The sequence below is a fragment of the Nanorana parkeri genome, unplaced genomic scaffold, assembly GCF_000935625.1.
Source record: "Nanorana parkeri isolate BGI_ZX_2015 unplaced genomic scaffold, ASM93562v1 scaffold1480, whole genome shotgun sequence".
Lineage (NCBI taxonomy): Eukaryota > Metazoa > Chordata > Amphibia > Anura > Dicroglossidae > Nanorana > Nanorana parkeri.
This window is the reverse complement of record NW_017307748.1, coordinates 82,841-90,018: the sequence shown is the minus strand read 5'-3', so window position 1 is coordinate 90,018 and position 7,178 is coordinate 82,841.

The window sequence follows — 7,178 nt, the reverse complement described above, 5'->3', positions numbered from 1 at the left end:
CCCCCCGGACTGACCCGTCGCTCCGTGGACAGCCGCTCCCCCGGGCTTACAGACTCACCGCAAAACAACGCCGCCCGCCGTCTGCACACGCCGTCCATTCCAGGCCGACGTCCGCGTCATCGCATCTAGGTCAGTAACCCTCGCGGTGCCGCCCTCAGCGAATCTGCCGCTCCAGGAAAACGCCTTGTTTGCCTCGTGGCAGATACGCCCCTGTCTGTGAGGCGGTGCAAGAAGTTCCAACACTTTTGAGTTGTCCTATTTTGTAAGCCTGTAAATACACCTCCTATCTGAAGCTATCGGTGCCTGAAATATGTTAGAATGCAGTAGAACCTCATGAGCTGACTCATGGTGCTCTCATTCCCACTCTCGCCTCAATGCCTGGTGTGCATTGGGATAATAGCAAATGCACATGAAGCTAGATTTTTATATTTGTACTTCAATCTCCGGTGGATGCTGAGGAGCACCATGAAAGTGCCACGAGCTCCCCTAGGCATCTCTGTATTCACAAAATAGTTGTTTTGCTGCTTCATGATTCACTTATTTCAAGCAGAGACCAGAAAGGACCACTGTATAGATATGCGCCTCTATGATAGTCATGCCGCCTGATAAAATACAATTATGTTGCTCTGGTCAAAGCAACTGACAACATTCTGATTCATTTCTGATGGATTCTGGATCCATTTCAGTAGCGCAAACATGAGAAAATGATAGACACGAGGAGATGGAGAGTTTTATGAAAGATGGTTTCCTGTGAAGGTCTAGTAGTGGAGGACCAGGGGGAGGAGCCTGATGACATCACTCCTCCCAAGATGCACCTGGAGGGCAGTGAGCTGCCTAGAGTGCTTGTGAGTCAGCAGGGATTGGGATCTGAGTATTTTACATTAATTATTCTGACTCCGATTGTTGTTGTGCCGCCCCAACAGGGGCATATAATATGAGATGCATAGCCTCAGTTAATATTAGCATTGTTATATAGGTTAGAATTTATATAGTGTGATTTGCCTAACTATTTTCTCATAGCTAAATCCATGTGTTATCCTATGCTGCCATCTAGTGGCCTTTTGTTGTAACAAACATGCTTTCTGTAATTATTCCTCATGTGACGATGTATTTCCCCCTAGTGTACGCCCCTTCCTGCTTCCTGTGTGCAGTACTTCCTGTGTCATGGCACAGCTACTAGCCACATGTAACAAGGACACACAGGTAATCTGCACAGTACGTAGGAAAGGCATCATTTTCTGACCGCACAATACTATAACCGTTCAACTGCTGTTCCTATCATTTGCTGTAATCTTGATGTTAAGAATAAACACCTCTTTTGAATGAATCGGTATTGACGAGTTCAGCTATCTGACGAGGATTGTCCGCAGTGAGTATATCTGCTTATACAGGCCAGGCATAGAGGTCTCAGCAAGGGATATATTTCGCTATCACAACGATCGGAGTCAGAATAGTTGTATTAGCGATTTATCCCTTGCAGAGACCTCTATGCCTGGCCTGTATACGTAGATATAATCACTGCGGACAATCCTTATCAGATAGCTGAACTCACCAAATACCTTTTCATCCACAAAGTATATTTATTCCTTGCAGCAGATGAATGAATAGACGGTAGTTAAGGTGGTCAAGGAGGATAATGTTTCCAGCTAGCATGTACATCTGGTCCTGTTAAAAGTACCCATAACACTCAACTCGTACTGAACAAGAAGGGGGAATACATCATAAATGGGAGGGAGCACAGAAAAACATGTGCAATAACCCCAAATGACCACAAGATGTCAGCATAGGAAATAGCTATAAAATATCAATGAGCTATATCAACTATGACTATAGATTGTGTCATTTTTATACAACTATTCACATTTATCTTCATTTACCATTTACCTCCACGCACATACACAAAATGATCTTGTACACATATTTGGGAAAATATTAATCTTATCATGCAGTGCCAATTTTTTAATGCTGATACATTGCATGTGTACGTGATTTCATACGCGTGTCTCTGATTGTGTGCATCTCAATCAGTTTTGTCATCTGTTCGGCTGACTAATTAATTACCCAGCTAACTATAGCATTTGGCACACTATCAGGATAACATGAATGTTTATCTAGGTCAGCCACCTATTGCAGAGCCACACCGGGCTTGACGTCTGAATTGCTTTCAGATGGCAACAATTACACTGGAAGAACTGTCATTGATATTCCTGCCCCGAAGTATCTTCTGTGATGGTTCAAATTCTTTACAGTTGTGTTGAATTCAGCTATAAGTTTCCCATTTGGTAACCCACCCCCCCCCTCCTGGGCTCTAATGCTCATTAATGTAGGGGGGTACGGAATAGGCAGAATTATTTACCGTATTCCTCGTCCTCTAGGCTTCCTTCTTGCCACACTACCTGTATTGTGAAGCCGCTCCTTTTTGCCAGTGTTGCGGCCTCTGCCATCACATCGTCATGATGTAGAATGCAAGTCCAGCAGTCTGGCAATGAACATATGGACATCGAGGGCTCACCAACATTCTGGAGCAGGAACGCAGGAGAGCCAAGAGAGCAAGGGATAAGGTAAGTATTCTTCTCTGTTATTCCCCATAGACTAAACAAATATTACGGCATTAATATAGGAGACATGGAAGCTACCAAAAGGGGATTTTTTAAAGCTGACCAGAGTTCAGCTTTCAAATATAACCGAAGGCAAGAGTGGTCGGGGACAGGAAACTAGGTCAGGTGTCCCCATTAAAGGAGGTTCACCCTCCTGCCACACTACCTGTATCATGAAGCCGCTCCTTTTTGCCAGTGGTGCGGCCTCTGCCATCACATCGTCATGATGTAGAATGCAGGTCCAACAGTCTTGCATTGTACGTATGGACATCGAGGGCTCACCAACATTCTGGAGCTGGAGCATGAACGCAGGACAGCCAAGAGAGCGACGAATAAGGTAAGTATTCTTCTCTATAATGCCCATAGACTACACAAATACTACGGGATTGATATAGGGGACATGGAAGTTACCAAAAGGGGATTTTTATAAGCTGACCAGAGTTCGGCTTTCAAATATAACTAAAGGCAAATGTGGTTGGGAACTAGAAACTAGGTCAGGTGTCCCCATTGAAGGAGGTTCACCCTCCTGATCTCTAGTGTCATCAGGAATGAAAGAGAGGGTACATCCAAAATTCTGAGTTTCTACCAGAACAGAAATAGAGGGAAAATCTTCCAAAAGCGACACTTGGGACAACTGCCTAAGAGGGGATTTTCCTCACATTGGAAAGGTTTTCTTTCACTTCTTGTTGAGTCTACAAAACAAGAAGCGTTTCCCAGTCCAGGATTTAGGATGTAACTCCAGTTGCATTATAACAATCTCATGTCAAAGGACTCATCTCTTCATGGAAGCCTATCCCACCTCGACCTAACCACTGAACCATCACGTTCTCAAACAATTCATCCCCACACAGCGACCTCCTCATGTATCACTGGCCCCTCCCTTTTATATTGTAAGCCCCCTGGGGCAGGGCCCTCCTTCCCATCTTGCCTTGAATTGTATTGTGATTGTAATGTCTTCCTTATATTGTAAAGCGCTGCTCAAGCTGTTGGCGCTATATAAATCCTGTATAATAATAATAATAATGGACACAGCTGTAGACATCCCTGACTGACAGATCCAAGGAGAAATAACAGTTCATCAACGTTGTCTGATTGATCCAACCCATGATAAGTGCTGGTGGAACCTGCTGACCAATGCCGTCTTCATTTTCTTCACATGCTATCTCAGGCAATCCAATAGGAAGAATTCAATGGACAAAAAATACAGGATAGTAGGACTGTGCCTGCGTGCTTTATGACCGGCTGTCCTCTGTGGCCACCTTCAGGCACATGAAGGATGAGGCTTCATGTAAAAAGACTATTTTATCTCGAATTGTGTTGTGCAGGGGATAGCGAATATCTTTGATTCTTCTTCTGGTCTCTCTGGTGAGAATTGGGGTTAAATGAAACATTTATATCAGATACTTTAATTTAATAGTATGTCATGAAGAGTTAGGGTTCCCCTAGGCCTGTTAATGTTCATAGACCTATTGCAATATGGTAGGTGGATGGCAGGGGTTATAATAAAGGGAAGGTAACTGTCTACATCAGGGTTTCTTAACCTTTTTTCAATCACGACACCCTTTAAAAGTCTGCAAAATCTTTAAGCATCCCAGTCTATAATGAAAATGTGACCCCTCCAAAATCCATACCAGACCCTTATCCTTGATAGGGCTCTGTAATAGATTTTAAGGGCGGACCCCATACAAACGCACTTGGGGTTTCCTCTTGGCATTAGAGTCTCCCCTTTTACATCAAAGTTCTCCCTTCAGGTCAGAAGCCTCCTTCACATCTGAGTCCCACCATCATTAGCCACCGCTGCAGCAGCATGGGAGAGGGTGGGAGGTTGGAGCAGGCCTGGACCACTGGATGAATGAATCCCGCCCTCCCTGGATTAGCGTCATGATGCTCTGCAGAAATTTGGAGGCACCCCTAAGGAAGCCAGAAGGCACCCCAGGGTGCCATGGCACCCTGGTTGAGAAAGGCTGGTCTACATATAATGGAATCTTTTGGTATGTTGTGTGGCTAAAGGTATCGTCCAGCCAGAAATATGCATCAAAGATGTACTGAATTCAAGCTGAAAAGTACACAAAGTATAAAATGAAAAGAGAAAACAAATAAATTGGTTAAGGGTTAGGGAGTAGGGTGTGCCCAATGTGGTGGGGGCAGTTCCATGATCCGCCCAGGTTTGGGCTATTCAATTTGGATGCATTGTAGATAATTATCAAAATACTCAGATGCTCGATCAATATTCCACATTTTGAGAAATTGTGCATTGGTTGACTTTAATTATAGCTGTGAGCTTCTTATCGAATAAGGTTCCTATGATATTTTGCTTAAAGTGACATTAAAGTAATTTTTTCCCCTCCCCCCAATGTTAATGTTAGAACTTACCTTTACCCTGGGTTCACACCTAGGCGTATTGTAATATGCGCGTCTGTCACGCGGTTTTTTTACTGCGATTCGCGGTAAAAAAGTTGCGCGACCGTCGCGTGATTCCAAAGGCTACTTGGCTTATCCCAATGGAAAACGCCCTACAAAACGGCCCAAAGTAGTCCCGGGACCTTTTCAGGCGTGGGCCGTTTTGTAGGGCGCTAGGGACTTGCGGAAATACACCTAGGTGGGAACGAGGGCATTGACTACAATGCAATTTATATTTTTGAACGTTTTGTAGAGCGTCCGTCGGGCGTAGGACGCGCTACAAAACGGTCAGGTGTGAACGGGGCCTTATATCTCTTAATCTGATCCAGCGCTGACTCCTCTGTCCTTACTGGCACTTCCTGTCCCACGTTGTCTGCATGCGGGTGCACGCCATCCATAGACTTACCTTGTGTCTCTCCTCGCGTCCCGGCCGAAAATGTGAACTGCGCATGCGCCGCCCCAAGATGCTTTGCGGCCGCCCGAGGATCTTCACATTTTCGGACGGGAGCGCGCGGGGAAGACACAGGTAAGTATTAGCCTCTGTTAAAGCGTTTTTGTTTTTACACTTTTTGCATACAGTATATCCACTGCTTGCTAGCAGTAGATCTATACAAAAAAAACCGGAGGCTTTAATTATCCTTTAACTTCCCCAAAATCACAGGAGGGTTGTGACCAGGACCTAGACATTGTTTGCCTATTAGCTACCAGGTATAATTTGAGTGAAAGCTGCAGGCCTGTAAGGATTGATAATGAACATTTTCTAGGTTTGTATCTACTCTGAATTGCAATGCAGAAGTGACACCCTTATGGCATCACCCATGCAGCATCCCAAACAGGTTTTATTAGGCAACCACCAGTCAGGAAATATCTCTGTTTACATCTGTCTAGTAATAATAATAATAATAGTAGCAGAAGTACTAATTAAATCAGCATAACAATGAATAATAATGTAATACTTGCGATTATCCATTATTTTTAGCACTTTAATATATCATAAAGCACTTCATAAAATGTTTGGACAGATGTTGTTCGGCAAATGAACTGAGACAATGACAAAGCCACTGCATGTGCCTAACACATTTTCTCAAACTATTCAGTCAAATTAAAATTAGCAGAACAATAAAACATGTTTCCAGTGTGAGGGCGTCCAAATTACTGCCAAATGCGGTTGATACATAAACAGATTCTTAGACTTGTTCCTATTACAGCTAAAATGAATGTAATTATGTAATATTTATTTAATTAATTAATTTATTTATTTATTTCATCAAATCTTCAGTTTTATAGTTCTAGAAACCTGTTTATGAACAAACCTTTATACAATTTTTACCAAAATTTCCATTTTCAAGGCCTTCGTGGAATTTAAAGTGATATTAAAGCCAAATTAGTTTTTTTCATTTCTCCTTCAAGGAGACCCTCCTGTGCTGGAGGCTGTTGTTTTTTCTTTTTAAAGTACTTCTTTCCTCGTTTTCTAGTGTGTCCCCGACATGCTCTTCCCCCCGCCCCCCTGGACGGGTGCCACCATCGTTCTAATGGAGGCGCCCGCGCGCACTCGTCCCCGCAGCTGCTGTGTGCGTCCATAGACACACACAGTCCTGTGGCAGACCACGCCCCTTCCTTTTTTGATTGATGGCAGAAGGAGCCTTTAATGTACTGAATGCATTAAGAAAAAAGAAAACGCCCAGACCTTAATACTACTTTAAATAGGAATTAACATTTTATTACACGTACGTGACAAGATTTAACCTTAGATATCACATATATATGCCAAAATATTCCCTTAGGGCAGTGGTGGCGAACCTTGGCACTCCAGTTGATTTGGAACTATGAGTCCTATGAGGCATTGCAAGGCTCTGACAGCCACAGACATAACTCCCAGAGGCAGATGCATGTTGGAATTTGTAGTTTTGGCACAGCTGGAGTGCCAAGGTTCGCCACCACTGCCTTAGGGTGTTCATAACCTACATTGTAGACCCTGATTTCAGAGGCTCTTATAGGAGCATGCTCAAATTTTACTCTTAATAGTAAAAAAAAGAACTTTTGGTTTCTAATGCAACTGTGTAGGCCATTACATGTAATACCAAGTTATTGGTTGGTGATTAATATTAGCCTGTTGTATTAAAGCCCGCTGTCGCAAAAAAAATAAAAAATCGTATTCTGGTAAATTTACAGAGATAATAC